Source organism: Camelina sativa, chromosome 6 (genome assembly GCF_000633955.1).
Source record: "Camelina sativa cultivar DH55 chromosome 6, Cs, whole genome shotgun sequence".
In the NCBI taxonomy this organism is placed as follows: domain Eukaryota; kingdom Viridiplantae; phylum Streptophyta; class Magnoliopsida; order Brassicales; family Brassicaceae; genus Camelina; species Camelina sativa.
Window position 1 is genome coordinate 7,977,826 of NC_025690.1, and position 13,890 is coordinate 7,991,715.

Here is a 13,890-nt window from a genome sequence, read left to right on the forward strand (position 1 = left end):
ATCCATATAACTAATTGTAAGATGTAGAGATATATTAGGAGTCTTCAGCTAAAAATTATTACCATTTTGTCCTAAAAATGGCTAAAATCAACAAAACATTGCTTAGAAACACTAAAACCGGTTGTTAGTGTTTCTAGGCTCAAAATGTCTTACAATCCAATGCATATGATTAATTATAAGAGGTAGAGATGCATTAGTGGTGTTTAGACAAGACTTATTACCATTTTTTCCTAAAACTGGCTAAAACCAACAAAATATGGCAGGACGGTTTCGTCATATTGATATAAATTTAAAATACATTAATTCGATGCTACACGGCTAAAACATCATTTTATTATTTTGGTAATATTATCGATATTAGTAAAATAGACATTTTATTAACTTTATTAAATTCATATTATGGAAAAAAAACAATTTGTTATGCAGTACTATGTGGTTAAATCATAAAATTAACAAAATTTATTATACAATTATAACAATAAAAAGCAAACAAATACAATTTATAATTTTATTTTTTTGGTTACAAATATTTTTTTCTGCAGTGTACCACATGTCTTTATCTAGTAATAAGAGAGATTAGAACAGAAAAACTGTAGATTTTTCTTTTTAAAGTCAAAACATAAGCAAAATATAAGCAATAAATAAGAAAAACATATACAAAATAAAAGCAAAATACAACTGAGAAACGACATTTTTTTTTTTTTTGGAGAAAAACTACGAATCAAATCTTAGTTCATTATCAACGAGAAAACGGCCAATGATTCAATTTGTGTGTGACTAATATGACTTGGAATTTTATTTACAGTTAGAATTAATTAATTAGGACCAAGAATCATAAGATTATCTGTTATGCTTAATAAATGTAGTTGGTACTAAGTACTAACTAATCTTTTAATAAATGTGGTTGGTTCATCTTTTTAACGAAAATGGTTCATAATCTTTTACAAAAATGGTTGGCAGTCCATGATATGGAATGATAAATTGATTTACGTTTCTGCATATTTTGGGGATTTAGAGATTAAAAAAAGACTTAAACACGAAAATATTTTTATGGGAGATTCTCAAAAATAGCATAAAAATAAGTTTTTTTCCCAAATTTAACACAACATTTCTAAAATTCCAAAAGTAACATTAATTAATCTTTTAAAATTAAACACTAGCTTCAAAATCATGTAGGGTAATGAATGTTACTGAATCATGTAGTTCTAGAAACTAGCTTCAAAATCTGAGTAATGAATGTTACCGAATCTACATGATCGTAATATCTCTGTTTTAGACCAAAATATCAAAATAGGGTAACTTCTTCGTTTGTCTTTCTTAGCGAATATATTATTCTTTTCCGTTAAAAACCTTACACGAACGAAAAGGTAAGTAAAGAATATACTCATAAAGAGGATCGGAAGGCAATATTATTTACAAAGGGAATAAATGTGAAAAACAGCTCAGAGTCACCTGACTTTTCCTTAAGTTTTATATAATAATACGTATGAGAAGTTATTTAGTTGCCCTATTAGGGAGAGGTATGTAATGTATGTATATTTTAAAGAAAACTATAGAAGCTTTAAATAATGAACAACTTTCTTTATTATGTTTAGAAAATACCTCAAAACTAAACACCAAAGCTTTTAATTTCTCATACCTTTGATCACAACTCAATCAAAAATATTTATAGTCATAACACATCTTGTTATTCCTATTTTGATAACGGAAAACTTCTCTTTTCCTAATCCTATTACAATTGGAACTTTTCCTTTTAACCCTATCTTTTCATTAACCAACTTGTTAATGATATCTTGGGCTTCAAGCTTCAATCTTCTAGAAGCTTACTCCAACATTCACCCCCTTAAGCTTCAAGTTCTTCTTAGTGAGGTCTTGAACACCAATGAAGCTCCTCATTTCTTTGAACTGAATCCTTGCTAGGGCTTTAGTAAGAATATTTGTCTTCTGCTCTTCTCCTGGAATGAAAAACACTTCAATCTGACCATTTTCAACACACTCACGGATGAAGTGATATCGTTTATGGATATGCTTTGTTTTGTCGTGAAAGACTGGATTTTTGGTGAGCTCGATGACGGATTTGTTGTCGATATTCAGGATCACCACCTTGGTACTCTGCCCTTTAATTTCACTCAACAAATCCTGAAGTCAAATGGCTTGTTTTGCAGCTTCAGTTGCCGCCATGAACTCGGCCTCGCAGGAAGATAAAGCAATTGTCTGTTGCTTTTGCACACACCAAGTGATCGGTGTTTCTCCGAAGTAAAACATAAAACCTATAGTACTTCTACCATCGTCCAGGTCCACATTGTGACTACTATCACAATATCCAACAATATCTTTCGATCCTCCACGCTTGAAATGCAAACCATAAGCCAAAGTTCCTTGCAAATATCTAAGTATCTGTTTGAGTGCAGTTCCATGTGATTCTCTCGAATCCTGCATAAACCTACTCACAACTCCAACCGAGAAAGCAAGATCAGGCCTAGTGTGTAACAAATACCTCAAACAACCAATCCTCCTTCGATACAAAGTAGCGTCTGCAACCGGCTTCTCCTTCTGAGCTTTAGACAGTTTTAAACCAAACTCCATGGGAATATGTGCTAGGTTGCACTCATCCATCCTAGCTTCTTTCAAGATCCTTCTTGCATATCCCTCCTGTTTCAGTCAATCCCATTCTCACTCTGCAATACCTCAATGCCAAGGTAATAAGTGAGCTTGCCAAGGTCTGTCATCTCAAATTTTGAAGACATAGACACTTTAAACTCTTGTATAATCGGAAGTGAACTCCCAGTTATGAACAAATCATCAACATAGACAGCGACTATAAGAGTCTCTGCCCCATCTGTTCTTCGATACACAACACTTTCCTTTGAACACTTTGCAAACTTCAAACTTTTCATAATCTGATCCAGCTTCGTGTTCCATGCCCTTGGAGCCTGTCGCAAACCATACAAAGCTTTAGAGAGTTTGAAAACCTTATATTCTTCTCCCTTCTTTTCAAAACCTTCGGGTTGAGACACATAAACATCCTCGTTTAGCTCCCCATGTAAGAACGCAGTCTTGACGTCTAGGTGATGAATCTCCCAGCCGTGAGAAGCAGCCAAACCAACAAGCAATCTGATTGTCTCAAGTCGAGCTACTGGAGCAAAAACTTCATCGAAGTCAATCCCTTCTCGTTGAGCATATCCTTTTGCAACTAAACGAGCTTTAAACTTGCTGATTGAACCATCTGCGTTCCGCTTGATCTTAAAAACCCATTTAAGACCAATAACTTTAACACCTCTTGGTCTCTCTACTAATGTCCAAGTCTTGTTCTTGTTGATCGAATTTATTTCTTCTGCACACGCCTTTGTCCACTCAACTAGACCTTTTGCATCTTCAAAGTTCAATGGTTCATCATTGATAGATAAAAGAAGCCTCTCGCACTCAATATCAGCTAGAAGAGCATTGTCATCAAGATAGCTAGGCCGCTTTACAGATCTTTCTGATCGTCGAAGTGGAGGTCGATCAATTGTTTCTGTAGGGTCTGCAGTTTCTGCAGTGTCAATATCACCTTCGTCGTGATTTTCAGCAGAATCTTCATCATTATTAACCTCATCTAGCTCCTCTTGAGCATTGTTACCAGAATTGTTCTCTGTTTGATCACCACCATTGACATACGGACTTGTACCACCATCAGTGACTCCTCCCCAAGTCAAGCTAAACATACCTGGTGCAGTATCATTCACTTTGTTTGCTCCCTTCCAATTCCAACCACAACTCTCCTAGTTATTGGATTGTAAAGCCTATAAGCTTTTGATCCTGGCTCAATTCCAAGATGTACCAATGCTTGTGACTGATTATCCAATTTCTTGAAATTCACTGGTTCAACTTTTGCGTGAGCGAGACAACCGAAAACTCTAAGATGATCGACACTTGGTTTCTTGTTTTCAAAGCATTCATAGGGTGTTTGTCTATTTAGAGCTGTTGTAGGAACTCTATTTTTCAGATAGGTAGAGTGACGGAAAGCTTCACCCCATAAATAGTTTGGAACCCTCATTGCTTTCAAGATACTCCTTGTCATCTCCATCAAAGTTCGATTTCTTCTTTCAACTACCCCATTCTGCTGTGGAGTGTACGGAGTTGTCAAGTGCCTCATAATTCCATTTTTCTCAAAAAAATCCTGGAAATCGAGGTAAACTCACCTCCCCTATCAGTATGCAAGGTCTTGATTTCCTTTTCACATTCCTTCTCCACAAGGTTTTTAAATGCTTTGAACTTTTCAAACACATCACTTTTTTCTTTTAGCAAGATAGTCCACATATATCGAGTATGATCATCAACAATCACAAAGACATACCGATTTTGAGCTAATGTGGCTGGTGATATATGTCCACATAAATTTGCATGTAGCAGTTCTAAAGCTCGAGTGGCTCTATATTTTGCTGCAGTTGCAAAAACTTGACAAGTTTGTTTTCCAACTAAGCATGACTCGCACAGTTGGTTCTCCTTATCAATCCTTGGAAGACCAAAAACCATTTCCATTGATGACATGTCCCTGATGGTCTTGAAACTGATATGACCGAGCCTAGCATGCCATCTCCATGTTTCTTCTTCGCTCCTTGTATGTAAACAAGTCGGTTTACCAATTTTGAGATTTATCCTGTAAAGTCTGTTAGGAGATCTTAAAACTCTTACCAAGAGTCTTCCAAACGGATCATGTAAAGTAAGATAGTTCTGTCTCATTCTTACATCACAACCATACTCGGTTGCCTGTCCCAAACTCAGAATATTACTCTTAAGTTCTGGGATAAAATAGATGTCAGAAATAAGTGTTTGCTCACTGGTCTTTCCTTCGAACAGTATTGAACCCTTTCCTCCCATATCTACACATGATCCATCCCCAAACCTTACCTTACCTCTGATATTTTCATTCCACTCTGAGAAGAATGATCTCACACCAGTCATGTGATTACTTGCTCCATTGTCTAAGTACCATGTTCCCTCTTCTTTCTTCTCTTTCTCATACTTCTTTGGTACTAGATTTTCTTCATTCAAGAAAACAATCTCATGTATGTAGAGAGTTGTGTCTGCTTCAGCTATCTCTGTTTTTTTTACTTCTTGGAGATTTTGTTCTCTTTTTGGACAAGCGGATGCATAATGTCCAGGTTTATCACACCGAAAACAGATCAAAACCTTTTCCTTCTTCTCCTTGTTCTGATTCTGTTAATTTTGATTTGAAGAGTGATCTTGCTGATAGCTTCTTCCTCTGCCACAACCTCTGTTTCCTCTTCCTCCTCGTCCGCGACCTCGACCTCTTTAGTTCACAAAGTTCGATTGATCGGTTCTCACATTCATGAGTTTGTCTTGAGTCTCATCCTGCTTGCAGTTACTTAGTGTCCTTTCTTCGTAAACCTTAAGCCTCCCAATGATTTCTTCAAACCCAGTTGTATTGAGATCAAGAACCTGTTCTAATGAAGCGATAATCTGTATGAATTTTCTCTTGGAAGACTGCTCAAGAACTTTTTGACCAAACATGACTATTCTATTGGAACTCCTAGTGAAGTTGCTTTTGACGAGAGCTGCGACAATTTACTGGCAAAGTCATCGATTGAGTCTGACTCCGACATCCTTAACTTCTCGAAATCTGACATGAGGGTTTGCAGTCGAGCCTCCTTGACACGATCTGCTCCTAGATTCCGGTTTTTGATCATGTTCCAAATATCTCTTAGAGTTTTCTGATCACCAACTTGGAGAATAAGGTATTCGGGTATGGCTTGAAAGATCCATGTTGTTGCGATGTCGTTTTTTTCAGCATTGGTTGAACCTTGTTCTATCGTCTCCCATACCTTGTGTACGAGCAGCATAATCCTCATTCGCATAGCTCACACGGTATAGTTCATGGCAGATAGCATAGGGCATTGAAGCGAAGAGGGAACGCTCTCCTTGCGTGTTATGTTAGCTGCCATAATTGCTTCATCGTCTGCCATGGCTTGGCCGATAAGCTAGTTTTAAGGATCGTATTTCCTTAAAGCTCTCATACCAAAACGTCTCGGATATTGTCCTTGATATGCCAAGAAAGTGGCTCATCTACGATTGGGTTAGGGGAGTTGCTCTATCAAAAGATAAATTCCAATTCATCTTCAAATACGAACAAGATTTGGAAAAGATCCTCAATTTGGGAGCGCATACATATAATCAATGGTCTCTTTAGCTAGAAATATGGGTTGAAAAGCCTCCACCTGATTATCTTCAATCAACTCCGATTTGGGTACAAATTCGCAATATACCAGTTAATCATCATACGAAGGAAGCGATTACGGTGTTTGCTGAATTTGCAGGTCCAATCATCCAAGTAGAGTATGATCCTTCAATTTCTCAAAATAAGGACATTGTTCGGGCTGAGATTCTTTTTGATGTTTTGAAATCTCTTCGACGATCCAAAGTAATAAATCTTCCTTCTAGTGAAGCAATTACAATACTTTATGACTATGAACGGATCCAAAAGAGATGTTACTTTTGTCAACGCCTCACACATGAACGTGAAAAGTGTCCTCTGTTTTTACAAAAGCAAAAAGAACTCAAAGGAAAGATAAGCTTCTCTTCGTTCATGATAGATCTACAGTCTTATCCTCCTTCAACTATCATGTTATGAATATGCAAGCTGAATCAGATTTGGCTTCTCCACTCGAAAATGTTAACAATCCACCCTTGCCTTTTCTATCTGCAGAATCAAATGACAATCATCTTGAAACTTTCGATCAGAGTCGTCCAGAAGAAGAAGATACAATCTTTTCTGAGAATCTTTCTTCACCCTCCTCCTCACATCTGAATACAAACCATTTTCCTGAATCAGACAATCTTTTTGAGGTCCCTTTGGAATCTTCTTACGTTTTTGATGTTCTTAACTCTGAAGCGAGTACCTTTGGGACTTCAAAGGCAAACTCCAACTACAAAAAGAATTCTATGAAGCCAGCAAGAAATAAACGAGGTACTCCCATGTCTTCTCCCCAACTTCATATTGAGTTATCTATAAATACTTCGTGTAAAAGGAAAGCTTCTCTAGAAGGCAACAATAACTACAAAGTGGCTAAAACCACAAATCAGAAGATGGTCCCAATTGAGGGACCGTCTGAAATTTAATGAGCCTACTAAGCTGGAATTGTCAAGGATTGGGACGGTCCCAAGACTTGACAATTCCTATACTCAAGTCAATGTGTAAAGAACATTTCCCTGAGATCTTATTTCTGATGGAGACTATGAATAATAGTAATGTGTTGATAGATTTTCAGGAGTGGTTAGGCTATGATAGAGTGTTTATTATCAATCCTATAGGAAAGAGTGGAGGTTTGACTTTATTTTGGAAAAACAATGTTGATATCACCTTTCAGTTAGCAGATAAGCATCTTCTAGATTTTCATGTTCAGTTTGGATCTACAGACTTTTTTGTTTCGTGTGTTTATGGAGACCCCTTGTTTACATCAAGACCTTTAGTTTGGGAGAAACTAATGCGCATTGGTATTACAAGAAAAGAAAGTTGGTGTATGTTAGGAGACTTTAATGAAATTTTGAATAATGGAGAGAAATTGGGCGGACCTAGACGAAGTGAAGCCTCCTTCTTACCTTTTACTGATATGCTAAGAAGTTGTGATATGAATGAATTACCTTCCTACGGAAATAGCTTCACTTGGGGAGGAAGGAGAAATGATTTGTGGATCCAGAGTAAATTGGATAGATGTTTTAGGAATAAAAATTGGTTCCAATTATTTCCAGCTTCTAATCAGACTTTTCTAGAGAAGAGAGGCTCATACCATATGTCAGTTCTAGTTAAGCTTCTATCCTCAAATAGTCTTTACAGAAGAAATGTCAGATTTGATAACAGACTATTAAATAAGCCTCGGGTAAAAGAAGTTGTATCCTCAGCCTGGACTAATAACAGTTCGTCTTCGGTTTCGGATAAGCTTCGCTGCTGTAGGAAAGCTTTGAGTATCTGGAAAAAGGAAAATTGTTTAAACTCTCTCGATAAGATAAATCAGATTCAGACAGCTTTGGAACAAGAAAAATCATCTGATTCTCCTTCCTCTTATCAAGTTCATTGCCTTAAGAATCAGTTGATTGTAGCATATAGAGAGGAAGAAACTTATTGGAGTCAGCAAAGTAGTGAAAAATGGCTTCAGGAAGGTGACTGTAATACAAAAAAATTCATTCTTCAGTTCAAGCAAATAGATCAAGAAACAGAATTCAAGCTTTGCTAGATAGTAAAGTCAGAAGCTTCCAAGGGAGAAGTTGCTATTATTTATTTCAATGAGATATTCAAGTCAACTAATCCTCAAAATTTTGACTGGTTATTTCATGACTTCAAGTCAAAAGTTACTACTCATATGAATGAAACCTTAATAAGTCCAGTGACTAGTGGGGAGATAAAAAAATATAGTTTTTTCAATAAACCCCACTAAAGCCCCAAGAGCTGATGGCATGACAGGTCTGTTTTTCAAAAATACTGGGACATCATAGGACCTCAAGTTACTTTGGAAGTTCAGAGCTTCTTTAATAATGGCTCCTTTCCTTCTGAATGGAATTACACTAAGCTTTGTCTTATCCTTAAAGTCAGGAATTCCAAGCTAATGTCAGATCTCAGGCCTATTAGTTTATGTTCAGTCCTTTACAAGATCATTTCTAAGATTTTAGCCTCAAGACTGCAACCTCTTCTACCCGAATTAGTATCTCTGATCCAGTATGTCTTTGTTTCCAAAAGATTAATCTCTGACAACATATCCATTGCCCATGAGTTGGTACACGCTTTAAGAACTAATCCTTCAATTTCTTATGAGTACATGGCAATAAAATCAGATATGTCCAAAACATTTGATAGGCTGGAATGGAATTATCTTAGAGGGTTGCTTACTGCATTAGGGTTTCATCATAAATGTATCCACTGGATTATGTTTTGTGTTTCTATTGTTACATACTCAGTAATGCTAAATGAGCAATTTTATGGGATAATATCTTCTCATAGAGGTTTGAGACAGGGTGATTCTATCTCTCGCTTTCTCTTTGTGCTTTGTATGGAAGGCCTTATTCATATGTTGAATAGAGCTGAAACTGCAAGGACAATTCAAGGAATTCAATTTTCTCCTTTTGGACCATCTATTCACCATCTTTTATTTGATGATGATACCCTTTTTAGCTATAAAGCTTATCTTTACCAAGCTGAAAATCTCCAGAAAATATTACAATCTTATGACGAGGTATCTGGTCTGAGGATTAATGTGTTTAAGTCTTCAATAACTTTTGGATCTAATGTGGATCAGCAAACTCAGGATTCTATTAAGCGTTTAACAGGAATTCATAATGAAGGAGGAGTTGGTTCATACTTAGGTCTTCCAGAGTGTTTTAGTAGTTCTAAAGTTGATATGCTGGATTATATTTTTGACAAATTAAAATCAAAGTTATCAGACTGGTTTGAACGCACCTTATATCTTGGAGGCAAAGAAATCCTTCTGAAAGAAATCATATTTATGCAATGACGTGTTTCAAGCTGCCTATTGCAACCTGTGAAAAAAAATCACCTCGAAAATGTCTAGTTTTTGGTGGAATTCATTGGAACACAAGAGAAAGATACACTGGATAAGTTGGGAGAAGTTATGTTTAACAAAAGAGCAAGGAGGAATAGGATTTAAGGATTTGCAAGCTTTTAATCAAGCATTATTAGCCAAAGAAGCATGGAGGATCATACAATACCCGAACTGTCTTTTTGCTAAAGTTATGAAAAGCAGATACTTTGTTAACAATGAATTTTTAACTACAGTAATGGGCTATCACCCTTCTTTTATCTAGAGAAGAGTTCTTCATGGTAGAGAACATATGTTGAAAGGGATCAAAAGAATGATTGGTAATGGTCAGAGCACATATGTTTGGGCAGATCCATGGCTCTTATACGAAAAAAGAAGAATTCCTTTAATGAAAAATATTTTCATTAATTTGGACTTGAAGGTATCATATCTTATCGATTTCTCTAGCAGAAACTGGAATAGAGGAATTATTCTATCCAAGAGATGTGAGTCTTATCTTATCCAATAAACCAGTGATATCACGATCTGATTTTTGGAGTTGGAAGTATACTAAGAGTGGAGATTACTCAGTCAAAACAGGGTATGCTCTAGCTAGTCAATCGAATAAGCAAGAATTGCTCTCTGAAGTTGAAACGAGACCCTCTCTCAATGACTTAAAAACTCAGGTATGGTCAATTCAAACTTCTCCAAAAATTAAAAATTTTATATGGCGAGCATTAAGCGGAGCAATTGCGGTTGCAGACAGGTTAGAAAGTAGAGGTTTGAGTACATACATGAGATGTCAGTTTTGCGGACTTGAAAAAGAATCCATCAATCATGTTTTATTCTCCTGCTCTATTGCTAGGCAAGTTTGGGCTTTGTCGGAATTCCCATCCTCTGAAGGGGGTTTTGATATTGCCTCTGAATACGCAAATTTAACCTATTTAATATCTACAGAAAAGAATCAGAAAATTCCCCTCTACATCAGAAGGAGATATCCTTGGATACTTTGGTATCTCTGGAAACACAGGAATGATTTCTCTTTTGAAGGTAAATCTAAGGATCTAATGGCATTGGAGCTCAAAATCAGAGAGGAAACAACTTTTTGGTTTATTGCTCAAGGTATCGAAGATCGTTATGCAAGTTCTAAAGTTTATGACATAGGAAAAGATCGGTTGGATTGGATTAATCCGCCTAGGTTCTGGTTAAAATGCAATACAGGGATGGTCTGGTGTAAACATACAAGAATAGGTGGATTTTCCTGGGTTGTAAGAGATTGGACTGGCAATGTTAGGCTGCATAGTCGACGGTCATTCTCTAGCATTCCAAGCTTGTTGGATGCTAAGTTTCAAAGTATTTTGTGGGCTGTAGACAGCATGGTGAATCACAAAATTAATCAAGTGATCTTCTCTGGTGAAGCCTTTGAAATGATCAATGCAGTTAACTATCTTCAGAATTTAGAAGAAGTCTCTGTTTTATAAAGGACTAGAAAATAGAGATTGCACCGTCTCATTCCAATCAAGGAGCTTCCTATATTGCCCAGAGTGTGCTACAATATAATCTTTTTAACTTAGAAGGGAGAAATCATTTCTAGTTGAATTTTACTCTTTGATCCTGCAGTTTGGATAAGGTTTCTAATTTTTTAAGGTTTTCATCCCCTTTACTTCTCGGTTCTTAACCCTCTTTTACTTCACTATATAAATAACCCCTTCCAGAGTTTTTAAGAACTCATTGTCATTCCCATTAAAAAAAAAAAACAAATAGAGTCTAATGGAGAAGGATTTGTGGGACGACCTTCAATACTTAGCATTAGGGAGAGATGAACCAGAGCTTTTAATTCCAAACTCGGATTATGAAGAAGTTATAGCCAGCAATAAGTTAAAAACATTCTAGATAGTTTCTCTAGACTACTACAGTGAGCAGCACACTGACCAATTAGAAAAAACCAGGAACAAAATCAATCGAAAGACTCACCACACTGACCAATTAGTAAAAACCAGGAACAAACAGTGACGAGCCGAGACAAGAGAGAAACGAAGAAACCACCGGTAATGGAGGAAACGACATCGTCGGAGGCAGAGGAAGTTGCGGCAGCTGAGGATGATACGGGTGCAGAGGAGGAAGCGGCGGCGGTTGCAGCGGATGTGCGGTGATCGAGGAGCTCGAGAAACCGAAGTCGAAGATGTCGACTGGGAAAGCACTTTCTTTGTTCATCAGCTCCCGAATTCTAACCTCAACGACATCCCTGATATGTCAAAAGATTACAGGTAACATACAAAAGTTGTGTTCAACGAATTTAGAAAAAAAACAACAATTGATTTGCGTTCCATGTATCTTAACGGGACGGCGATGAAGGATTTCGGAAAGAGGCTGGAGAATTTAGCAGAGGAAGTATTAGACTTGCTGTGTGAAAACCTGGGGTTAGACAAAGAAGGTGTTTCATGGGACAAAGGGTCCAACTTTTGGGACAAAAAGTTAGCAACTATCCACCATGTCCTAAACCAGAGCAGATCAAAAGGGCTTAGATCTCACACAGATGCAGGAGGCCTCATATTGCTATTTCAAGACGATACGGTCAGTGGTCTTCAGCTTTTCAAAGATGGCGATTGGGTTGATGTTCCTCCTCTCAAGCATTCCATTGTCATCAACCTTGGGGACCAACTTGAGGTACAATTGTACTCGGGTTGTGTTTTTCTTAATCCTCGTAATGATACTATGGAAGCAATAGACGTTATAACCGAAACTTAACCAAACTAAGCATGCACTAATTTAGTTGAATCTTGTATATAAAAAGAAGCACCTAGTATCAGCATATTGGTTTAGGCTTAACCTCCTCATCAAAAGTGCGTAGGTGATAACAAACGGAAAGTATAAGAGCGTAATGCACCGTGTGGTAACCCAAAAGGAAGGAAACCGGATGTCGGTTGCTTCGTTCTACAATCCTGGAAAGGAGGCCGAGATCTCTCCTGCACCATCTCTTGTTGATGAAGACTCGGAATATCCGAGTTTTGTGTTTGACGACTACATGAAGCTCTATGCCGGACTCAAATTTCAGCCTAAGGAGCCACGGTTTGAGTTGATGAAGAATGCTGCAGCAACCGCAGATTTGAATCCGTTGGCCACCATGGAGACCTTCTAAATGGTATGGAACTTTCTATGAAGGCAAGAAAAGACAAGAAAATAACGGACTGGGCTTGAAAATCTGTGATGATATCAATAAATAAAAAGGGGTATCTAATGTCGTCAAGAACTAAGTGAGTAGCTGTAATCAATGATTGAATCTGGTGTGTTTAAGTGTGGGAATGTTTATGAAATAGTTTGTTTCTTGGTTCCTATAAAATCGATTCTCCTTTGTCAGTTTTATAAAGACTCCAACACTGTTTAAAACTTGTAAACCTACTAAGTTGGGTGAAAATACAATATGACAATTTGTGATATAACAAAAATTAGTGATGAGTTCTAAGAAAAATTCATATTTTATAAAAACACTGTTACCAAAGTTCAGACAATACAACAACAAACTAAATAAAAACGAGTGATGAGTTCTAAGAAAAAATTATATTCATAAAAACACTTTCAAAGTTTAGAAAATACAACAACAAATGACGTCTAAAATGTGGATCGCAAATGAACAACCAAATGCAAACGCTGTGATGCGTACGAGCTGGTTCTGATCATCTTAGTCTAAATCGTTACACTCTTACACATGACTTTATTTATCGTGTACTCACATAAACTGCTAAAAATTGCAAATTCGAAATCGACAAGGGACGGCAGTGTTTGATCGAAACTAATAAACTATAATTACACGATTCAAGTCTACAATGTCAATGAAACAACGAGTACTTAAAACTAGGGAAAATGACACCCACACCCACTTTCTCCTAAAGTATTGTCACAAAAACCCACTTTCTACTCATAGTATACTTTCCCAAGTTTTTTGCTTATGTGTCCACTTTCCTTTTACATTTTTGCCCTTACTAACAATTTACCTCTCTTTCTCTCCTTCTTTTCTCTCTTTTTCTCTTCTTTTTTGTTGTTAACACTTTAACAAAGTAAAATATATTTATTTGTTATCATAAAACAAATTTTCTATTTATTTATATAAAATATGTTATGATTATATATTTTTTACATTTTAAGATACATATTGCTATATTTTTTATGAATTTTTAGATTATACAGTATCCATCAGTCGTTGAACATTTGTTCAATTATAAGTGGATAATCAATTGCAGTATTGTTAATAGATAGTTACTTGTGTTTATTCATACAAAATATACATACATAAATTTGGTTAGATCTTTATCCATAGCATATTATCCATAACACAACATAGACCAAATAAGTACAAAACCCTTTA

The 13,890-nt window shown here is 36.4% G+C and overlaps 1 pseudogene; it reads left to right on the top strand.

Moving 5' to 3' along the window:
- LOC104790637 lies at positions 11,280 to 12,896 on the top strand (annotated as a pseudogene).